At 34.4% G+C, this 10,349-nt stretch overlaps 1 pseudogene; it reads right to left on the bottom strand.

Annotated features, from left to right (window-relative positions):
• Window positions 1–1,386: 1,386 nt before the first annotated feature.
• On the bottom strand, window positions 1,387–10,016 carry LOC149541815 (clathrin heavy chain 1-like; annotated as a pseudogene).
• Window positions 10,017–10,349: the final 333 nt, after the last annotated feature.

Raw genomic sequence — 10,349 nt, 5'->3', positions numbered from 1 at the left:
ATAAACAACATCAAACACTTCTGATTTATGTCATTAAAATCCTAGAATATTAGATGAAGCTAATTCTGAATTATAGTTTCCAAATTAAATAATATTTATTCTTTGTTAGCTAGGGTTGTATTTCCACTTGAAAACCATATGAATTATATTTATGACTGAGTATAAAATTGAAATGTGAACTCTAATTTTATTCTTCAAACTCTCATTTCAAATTTGAACTCAGTTGCTATGACCTATGATACATGATCATTGATTTGAGATTTATCAATTTTATTATGTTGCAAAATGTTTCCTATATCATTTGAATATATTTGAACTTTTAGATTTCCATATATATTTTAAATTTTCCCTAGTTAATGCTCAAGTTTTTGAATTCGATTGTGTGAGATTTTTTAGCATCAACATTTTTGAATCCTTCTCTATATTTCATTATTAGGGTGAAAGAGAGTAGTAGGAAAACAAATATCTCAAACAATTGAATTCATAAACTTGACTAGTATTCTAATGGATTGTGGAATTCTAATAGCTTTAATTTTCCCTTTTTTAAATATCCATCCCCACTATCATTTTTTGCTCTAAAAAAAGGAAACTTGTCCTAGAAACCCATTTCCCTATATTGGAAACCCAGGGTAACTTGGGTCTTGGCTTGTCAATAATATGGATTGTGAAGGATGTCAAAGCAACATTTTACATGTAAAGGCATAAAAATTAGAAACACAAATTGTGGCTCTACTCATAGATTGGCATAGCCATGTGGTGATTAATGGAAGGGTGTCTACATAAAAAGTTCTTGATGCTAATTTTGTTTGGAAAAAATTATTTTAAAAGAAAAAAAGAATTATGGTGATTTGTGAAGAGGTGGAGAAGAGGTTGATGACCCAAGGAATCAATAAGATTTCTATAAGGTGGCTGAAGTTGAAACTATCCAAGAAAAAGAGATCACAAGTAGATGTGATATAACATCAAATATTTTTTGTTCTACACAAAAGCTTTTAGTAGGCCATGTATCAAAAATTTAGATTCATAGATCACTATTTGCTCTAGGATTTGTCACTTAATAAGGATTTTATTCTTTGTATGGGGGACATCTTTTCAAAAAAAAAAACACAGTGTCCAATAATAGCACCAAAAAGTAGTGGGATTACAAAACAAACACAAAGAAACTATAGCTTGAAAGTCATGGTTTGATTAATGAAGGTGGCTAATGGATGATGGGAAGCCTCCTTTTTGACAAAATAAATGTAATTTTTATTTGAAGCCTAACACAAAACAAATACAAAGAAACTACAGGTTGAAATTTGTAGTTTGATTAGCTATTTAACTCTCCCATTGACTTAAAATACCTATTGAAAGAAACTTAAAGTATTCATAGAATCCAAAATATACCTAAAGTAGATATGGAAAAATAAAGTCAATCACATTATTCATCTAGGAAAGTTACAAAGAAGCATCTGGTTTGATCAAGTCATAGCAAATGAACAAGCATGAAGCAAAACATTCTTTCTTGCCCTGCAGTTCCAAAAGCAAAAAGAAAGCATCATTTAAATGACACACTTCAACAATAAATTTTAAAATCTAACTTAAAAAAAGAACAAGAAAATATGATTTAGCAATTATATACCTATTTCACAAAATACACCAGAAATTCCTTTGCAAGCTGACGATCACCCGATTGAGAACTAGTTTCCATTTCATCCTTGTAAAGATTAACCTTTTTAGACTACCCCCATCTTCTTGCTTTCTTGTAAATGGAATCCACAATATGATATAATTCAAGAAGTTCATGTTTCTCAACCTAATTTAAAATGAAGTTCATTACAATAATATTCGAATGGTAAGTTACATCCCATTTTGCAAATAAATGAATGAACTAAAAGAGATGTCCTTCTCAACCTCTGAGAAAGTGTTATCTGATCAAAGTTTTCTTGCATATCAATAGATTCTTGAAGCCTATCATAATCTTCCTCTTCTACATAAATCTAATTCAAAGCTTCATGAACATTATCTACATTGTTTCTCTGTAGCACAACCACGTATGGTTTCACAAGATGGAGATGTCTAGCCTGCATATCAAATACAACAAAACAAAAGAAATTCATGTGAAATTATTTCAAACCAAATAGCTGCTAAGGGTGAAATCTAGTAAAATTGAATTGTAAGAATTTTCCTAGGAGAAAAATTCACCCAAGAACTAAGAACTCAAACATAAGCACAATTGTAGACTAGGAAGAGAGAGTATAATTGGAATGCTGATATATTCACTATGCATTGTTCAGAGTACACTAGGAGTGCCTGTATATAAAGGCCTTTGAGATACATCTAGAATGCCTCGTAATCAGCTACATGATATGTCAACAACTAGGCACATGTACACTATATATGGGTTATCCTCAATTAAGCATAGAAGTAAGTGCGGTGATGAGAGGATAAGCCTACAAGGGTGTGACACATAAATCAGTGTTGTAGACACCATGTGCTAAAATAGAGTTGCATACTCATGTGTTGTGAACATGAAAACTAAAAAATGTGCACAAACTCCTAAGTGTCTCACAAAATAAACTAATAAAATAATGCATTAACCTAAGTAAATTTAAGTAAGTGTAAATAGTGAATACATATTTACACCAACACCCCCCTTAAGTGTAATTAGGGGATTACCCTTAAGCTTACAAAACTTAGGATGAAGTGAAATATGGGTCTCAACTAATAGGCCATGTTAGGTACCCATGTACATAATGAAGATGCAATCTCTCATAAAGTGAAGAAAGAGGGAAAACCTCAAGGGAAAAACCCTCCCCAAAAAAGAGAGATGAAAAGGCATGCATGGATGGATGGAGTAATCAAGACCCCCTCATTACAACATACATCTAGTATGTACATAAATTAATGATGAGAGGAGGAACAAAGGAAAAATAAGATCCTCCGCACCCTCCCCCCCCCACAAAGAAGAATGCCAACAAGTGAAAGCCAGTCCGATGAAGAAGCTGGTCCAAGAATGTTGAATGATGTTCCTCCCCTTAGGAAGATACAATTCCAAATATACAATCCTAAAGATGTATGGTGGCCCTAAAACCTACTCAAGTATCCATGTGATAATGCTGATATTCACCCCTTCCAACTATCTTGAAAAGAATGAATGCAAATCTGGCAAGGATGTCTATTGAATTCGTTCCACTAAACCATCTATCTCCTCCACTGACAAAGAGACCTCCTCCAATTGTTATAAATAAGGATCCACAATCACACCAACCTATGAGGATTGATCATGTAGATTATGGACATGAGGATCAGAGTGAGCCCTCACAACAAATATAGAAGGATCACCTTCATCAATGAGAAGATGCAAGTCCTCAAGACTGTCTCCCAAATCAACTGAGGTGAGAGCTAGAAGATGAGATGTACCATGCTAAGCTGGACATTTTACTGTGGCAATGTAAGCATGTGGACTAAATTGATGATGTGACATCTCATTGCAATTGTTGATAGAACCCCACATTTTTGAAGCTATTAAAGCACTATCACTTGTGTCACTATCAGTTTCCACTATGTATGTAGTGCAGAGAGGAGTAGAGGATAAGCTGGGTAAACTTTCCTCAAAGTGAACATCCTTCTCCTAAAAAATCTTCTGACTCTTTGGATCCATAAATCTATAAGCCTTCACATTGTCTTCATATTTGATGAAGGTACAAGAGCTAGGTGTTGGTGCCTTGTAGTTCCTAGAAGATAGGTTTGCCCATGCTAGACAACTGAAGACTCTAAGGTGACTCACAACTAGTTTTCTACTGCACTATGCCTCAAAATGAGTCTTACTAGCTAAGGCATTATGAGGAGACCTATTAAGTATATGAGTAGCACTACTAATGGCTTCAACTTCAAGTGTAGGATCAAGAGACTTGGCTTTTATCATGCAACTTGCCATCCATTTGAGAGTCCTAATCCTCATAGATGGAACATCTATCTTGTGTGGACTAAATGTTGGTGGTTTTTGAAAATCAATCCCCTTAAGTTTGCAAAAGTCCCTAAGTCTTCTATCTACATATCTATTCTCATTGTCCACCCATAATGCCTTGATGGCTTTCCTTGACTTGTGTTCAACATGAGTCTTAAATTATTGAAGCTTATGAACCACTTCACTCTTGTGATGAAGGAAGTAGACTCATGTGAATCTTGAAAATTCATCAACAAATGTGAGGATGTAGCAGCCTTGGCTAACTGAAGTCACTACAAAGGGTCCTGATAAAACCATGTAAACTAGCTAAAGAACAACTGGAGCTCTAGAAGATTTCCCTTTATCATACTTCTCCTTAAGATTCATATCCACTGAACATGATGAACATTCTCCCTTAGAAAAGTTGATGTTGGGTAGACCTTTGACGATACATTTTGAGCAAAGTTGCTAAATAGAGCGAAAGTCAAGGTGACCAAACCACTCATGCCATAATGTGTTTTGTGAAGTAGAGTAAGTAAACAAGGCTTGAGAAGGAGACTTAGGCACAAAGTGGGAGAAAGAATAAAGCCTCTTGTCATCATTGACTTTCCCCACTACAACCAATGAATCATCTTTAAGACTTTGCACCATCACTGAATCTAGAAGGAACTCAACTTTATGACCATCTCCAAGGTGATTTATTTGATAAACTGATAGGAAATTGGAGCTAAGGTTTGGAACATAGAGAACATCTTTGAATTCCCTGTTTTCCATTTCCATGTCTTTTCCCTTCAACTTCCATTTCAATATCATCTCCCACAAAGATGTGTTGTACCTTTGACTACTTCAATGAAGAAAAGTCTTCCCTTGAAGAACCCATGTGATAGAAGGCACCAGAGTCAAGTATCTATTCTGTAGAAGAACTTGTGTTTGCCATAAATTCTTTCCCTTTACCCTTTGAACAGGTTGGAGTTGAATCCTTGGAAGTACCTGGCACTTGAATCTTGTTCTTTCGAAGTATATTTTCTAACTCATCGATTTGTTTAGTCTTGCAATGATGCTCATCATGATTTGGATTTTTGCAATATGCACAAAAGATGTTGTCCTTCTTTTCATTACTTCCCTTCTTGTTGGAAGAAGAACTTCCTTTTTGTGAGGAGGATTATTGTGTCTTAGAGTGTGATTTCTACTTCCACTGCTTCTTTTTGTTGTTGATTTTCCCTCCTTGACTTGATTGGTGCTCATCACTAGCCACCAAGGCTTTGGCCTTTGATGACTTGAGAAGTCCTAAATCCATCAAGTGAGATTGTTCAACAATCAACATTTCTACGAATGCATCAAATGAAGGCTTCTAGTACGTAGATCCCATGGTCAACCTGTGAGTTTTGAAACTTGAAACAAATGAAGCGTACTCTAAAGTTAGCCTTTTTAGGATGTGATGAATCAACTTGTCATCCTTCATGAGATTTCCAAAATATTTTAGAAGTTCCCTATACTCATTGGCTTTGATGATGTAACCTTGAATTGTGTCAAAATTCTTTGGATCCAAGAGAAGTAGATCATCCTCAATCTTAAATCCCTTTTCTTCATCCACCTTACCATACAATGATTCAGGTTTGCCCCAAGATTCTTTAGATTCTAAATAATTGGTAATGTGAAAGAGGAGATCCCCATGAACACAACCCCTAATAACTCCTAAATCTTGTTAGTCTTGTTTTCACCATTCAATGAGTTCTTTAGCATCAGTAGGTTTAGAAATTCTACCATCAACATAAAGACTATATCCTTTTTCCATTAATCTACTCCATGCAATATCTTTCCATGTAGAATAGTTGCATGAAGTTAGAGGGGGACATTTAAACCCCATGATGTAGAAATGAAAAAGAGAACGATATAGAGACACAAAAACATAGTACACATACCCCCTTTTCACTCAATCAAAAGACCCCTCCCAAAAAAGATGCTTTTGGCACTTTACAAGTAGTGCATGTACAATGGGCCACTTGTCAAAATGAACAATGTGGACTTTCTAATTTTGCTTTTACAACTACCTTACAAGGCCCAAATCTATCACTAAGCACTATAGATAAAATTTACAACAATTCTAAAAAGGAATCAAAGCTTTACAATGCAGAAAAAAGGCCTAATTTTGCAAGTGAGATTTTGGTCCACACAACCCTAAAATCTGACTTTTGATCTGGAAAGTAGATGAAAAAATATGCACTTTCAACAAAAAATGGAACTTGAAAATTTGACCAGATGTGCCTGTATAGAGCATTTGAAGTTGCAAAATGTAGGATTATACAAGTATAGTTGCCAAAAAATGCAATTTCTAAAAAATCCTTGCACCAAAACTAGAAAACAACACTGCCACTAGAAAATTTAGGAAATTCTACCCAATTTCACAAAAAATTGCACTTGAGTCAGAGTTTGGATGTCAAAGTTATAAGCTCACATAATTAGGCTACCAAACTAAAAAGTAATTTGAAGAGGGGTCTAGAGAAAAAATTGTGATCTTAAATTTGATGATCAAACAGTGTCATAGTAGTTTTAAAATGACTAGGTTTGATAGTTAAACAACTATCAAATTTAATCTAGTGAAAAGTTGACATGATAGAAAAAAATGTCCCTTGCTAACATGTGAGGCTTAGTTGGCATCCATACCATACAGAATGTATAGATGGTTGTGATGGATAGGCTAATGTGTTAAGTTGTTAATGCAACATTCTCCACCGTGGCTATACATTTGGCTATAGGATGATAGGGTAGCAGTGCCTGCATGGCAATTAGTACATGTGGGTGCAGATTGTGCATTACACGATGTGTACATGTGGTAGATAGGGTTTAGAAATTAGCATGCTGACACAACAGTACACTATCCACCGTGGCATATGAATCATTACCGCGTGGCAAAAAAAAATGGAGGCTACGGGTCTATGTTCGTGGGTAGGAGATGTAAATACAGCTAGCCAAAATCTTTAACAAGGCCCAATATATGCTTTAATGTGCCTGGGAGTCTATCTTGCTGGTGGTCACAATGCAATAGGTGAAGATTTCTTCCAACAATGCTAAAAGTTCCTCAAAGTCATTGGAAGGACAACACCAGAATCTTTAACAGTTACCAAAAATGCTTTTCATATGTAGGAAGCAACTTGCATGCACCAGATTTTAAAAAGAAATGTCCAACATTGCTTGTGGGTTAACACCAAGAGGTGTTTAAAATAATTGGATTGTAGGTGCTTAAATAAGAGCTGCCACTAGGAGGGTTGGCTAGTTGTTCTTACCACTAGTGTTTAGTGTCAAGAAACTATGGTCGATGTTGGTGGGGTTTGGCCAGGTGGCCGGAATATGTTATCTGTTACAAATATTGAATTGTGTATGGCTGCAAAAATAAATATTCTTATGTGAAAGAATAAAATAATGCACAACCAAATAGCATAGCCAGGGTGTCACTATCTAGTTTTGCTAAAAAATATTTCTCTGCTAGGTGCCCGAAGGGCAATTATTTTTTTTGAATATTTATAGTAAAAAAGCAGAGAAAAAAATATAGATCTGAAAATGAATTAATGAGATTTGGAAATGACCATACGCAAACTGTAAATTGAGGCCTCTAGGGTTTGATTTGCAAAAAAAAATTTCCTCACAGTCAACATTGGGCCAAGGTAGCCAAGTTTATAGTCTATCTTCACCGAATCAGCATTCTAGATGCAATGGTGAGGTCAGATCTGGCTCTAGACACTCCCAATTTCTATAGTACTCTAGATTTAGGCTAAGGTGCTCAAGCAATAGTGGTCTCAAATTGCTATGTGATGAGAAAATATCCAAGTGCTAATACCATTAAGAATTTTCCTAAGGGAAAAATTCACCTAGGAACTAAGAACTCAAACACAAGCACAACTATAGACTAGAAAGAGAGAGTATGATCAGAATGATGATATATTCAATATGCATTGTTCAAAGTTCACTAGGAGTGCCTCTATATAAAGGCCTTTGAGATACATCTATAATGCCTCGTAATTAGCTATATGATATGTCAATAACAAGGCACATGTCCACCAGATATGGGTTATCCTCCATTAAGCATAGAAGTAAGTGTGGTGATGAGAGGATAAGCCTACAAGGGTGTGACATGCAAATAAGTGTTGTAGACACCATGTGCTAAAATAGAGTTATGTACTCCTATGTTGTCAACATGAAAAATCAAAAAGGTGTGCAAACTCCTAAGTGTCTAACAAAATAAAGAAATAAAATAATGCATTAACCTAAGTAAACTTAAGTAAGTGTAAATAGTGAATATGTATTTACACCAATAGTAATATCTAACTAAAAGGCATCTTAGTAATCCTGAGAAACAACAACATTTAAAAAGAGTGGAGAGTCATACCTTATGCATGATGTCAATGACTTGTGTGTGGTCCACCCTAAGGGAAAGTACATTTAAGAGGTCGTTAATAAGATCTGGGTGTTCTTGAAAATAAAAGTGGATAGCCTTGACGTACAATTAAATATTGACCACTTGAACTATAATATCTTTTAATTGCATATGATCCCATTCTTTTGGAGAATGGTTCATGATAGTGTAGCAACATTTTCATATTCATCATCTTGAATAAATAAATATGTAAGTTCCTTCTAGTGCTTCTATTCATTACAAACACAGATAAGCCTAGGTATATTGAGCTATCTTTAAAATAATTTTATATGTTCCATAAACTTGTCTGTGTGATATTTGGCATAAAGGATGCTCATCTCCATAAAGATACCCATACGTGCACACTTCAACCCCAGGTCACTTTCCATCAAAGATATGAGTTAATCAAAGTGACCCATTTTTTATAGTAATCACTAGCATCTTTCAAGTCATCCAACTAAAGTAAAATAAATGTTGAAAAACCAACAACACCAATCTTTCAACTTCATAGTTACAAATAAATATTATTGATTAACATTACCAAATTATGATGAAAAGAAAAATATGATTTAGAATAAAACAATCAATATCTAAAATATTCTCTCTTTATGTCACAATTCTTATTTACAACAAATAAACCACATAGAAAAGAGCTTCTATTAACAAACCAATTACTTGTATAATGATATTCAAACCACAGATTTGAGCCAATCTAAATTGCTCAGCATCAACATGGGAAAAACATACTTCCTTCCATGTCTTTGAATAGTTTGCCTTTTTAGAAGCATCAAATGCTCCTTGGAATTAACCAAGTTTGACAAGAGTGTTGTCAAGTTTTCCCTAGTTCAAAATGAAAGTGAAAATTATCTTAGCAGTCTCATATAGAGTTTCATCAAATAGACAATCTCTTACGCTTTTAATATTAGTGACATTTAGTGTCCAGATAAATTCTTTGATTTCACCAAGTCTATCAATCTTAGCATATGCATAGATAAGCTGACTACCAATGTTTGGCTCTTTAATCTTTTTCCTTACCATCAAAAAATGTTTAACTAGGTCACGATACAAGCTAGATAGCTCTATTTCCCTTATCACATCAAGGAACTTTGTAGCATAATAAATACAAATGAATGATTCAATAGTATCACTAACCATTACCTCCCTAAGTTGTGCCTTCACAACTTGACTCTAGACAACATCCTCCTGAACACATGATGCAAACTCCATAGCCTGCTCAATGCTTCAAAATATGTCTAAGACAACTTTGATAGCTTGTGCATTTAGATTAAACTTCTTAAAGATGGAAAAGGCCTCCTCATCCAACTCTTCTCCAATAGTAATTTCCCCAACTACAGGGCCATGAAAGTTCTCTAGTCTATTAATTTAATCTATTACACAAGACTTATCAGCCTTAATGGCTATCAGAATGAGTAGATTTTAGAGACTAGGATTTCCACTAAAAGCAAAATTTTATAGAACAATCTTCTCTAGAAGTTCAATTAACTCATGTGAAAGATCAGTAGTCATAAATACTTTCACTGATGTAGACACTTGATCCAAAAAATTTCTTTCAAATAAATTTCATACAACTTGATCAATAAGTTTCCTCTAGAATGGATTTTTTGGGTTCAGAACTATTTCCTAGAGTTCAAGTTCCATTTGCTCAACAATATACATGAGCAAAAATCTAACATTCTAAAATCTCTAGTGTTGGTGGTCATTGAAGGATGCAAGTATGATTGTAGGAATTTCATCAAACATTTGCAAATATTCTGAATGATAGTTACCATGGCTAAATACTAGGCAAAATATGACTGAAATGAATAGGCATATTTGCAACAAGTTTTTCATAATTGGGTTACTAGAAAAAAAAAGTTTTAAAGTGGACTATACAAGCCTCAAATAAGAAGAAAAATTTATGATGTCCTTCATGACATATCCATATAATAAAATAGGAAATAGGAAGCATTCAATTTATGGATGCTTTGTGCATTTATTTTATTAAGCATG

This window comes from Cupressus sempervirens, chromosome 8, assembly GCF_028749045.1.
Source record: "Cupressus sempervirens isolate cs-2001-9-10 chromosome 8, ASM2874904v1, whole genome shotgun sequence".
NCBI lineage: Eukaryota > Viridiplantae > Streptophyta > Pinopsida > Cupressales > Cupressaceae > Cupressus > Cupressus sempervirens.
Note: the sequence above shows the minus strand (reverse complement) of the source record. Positions and strands in the feature narration are given on the sequence as shown.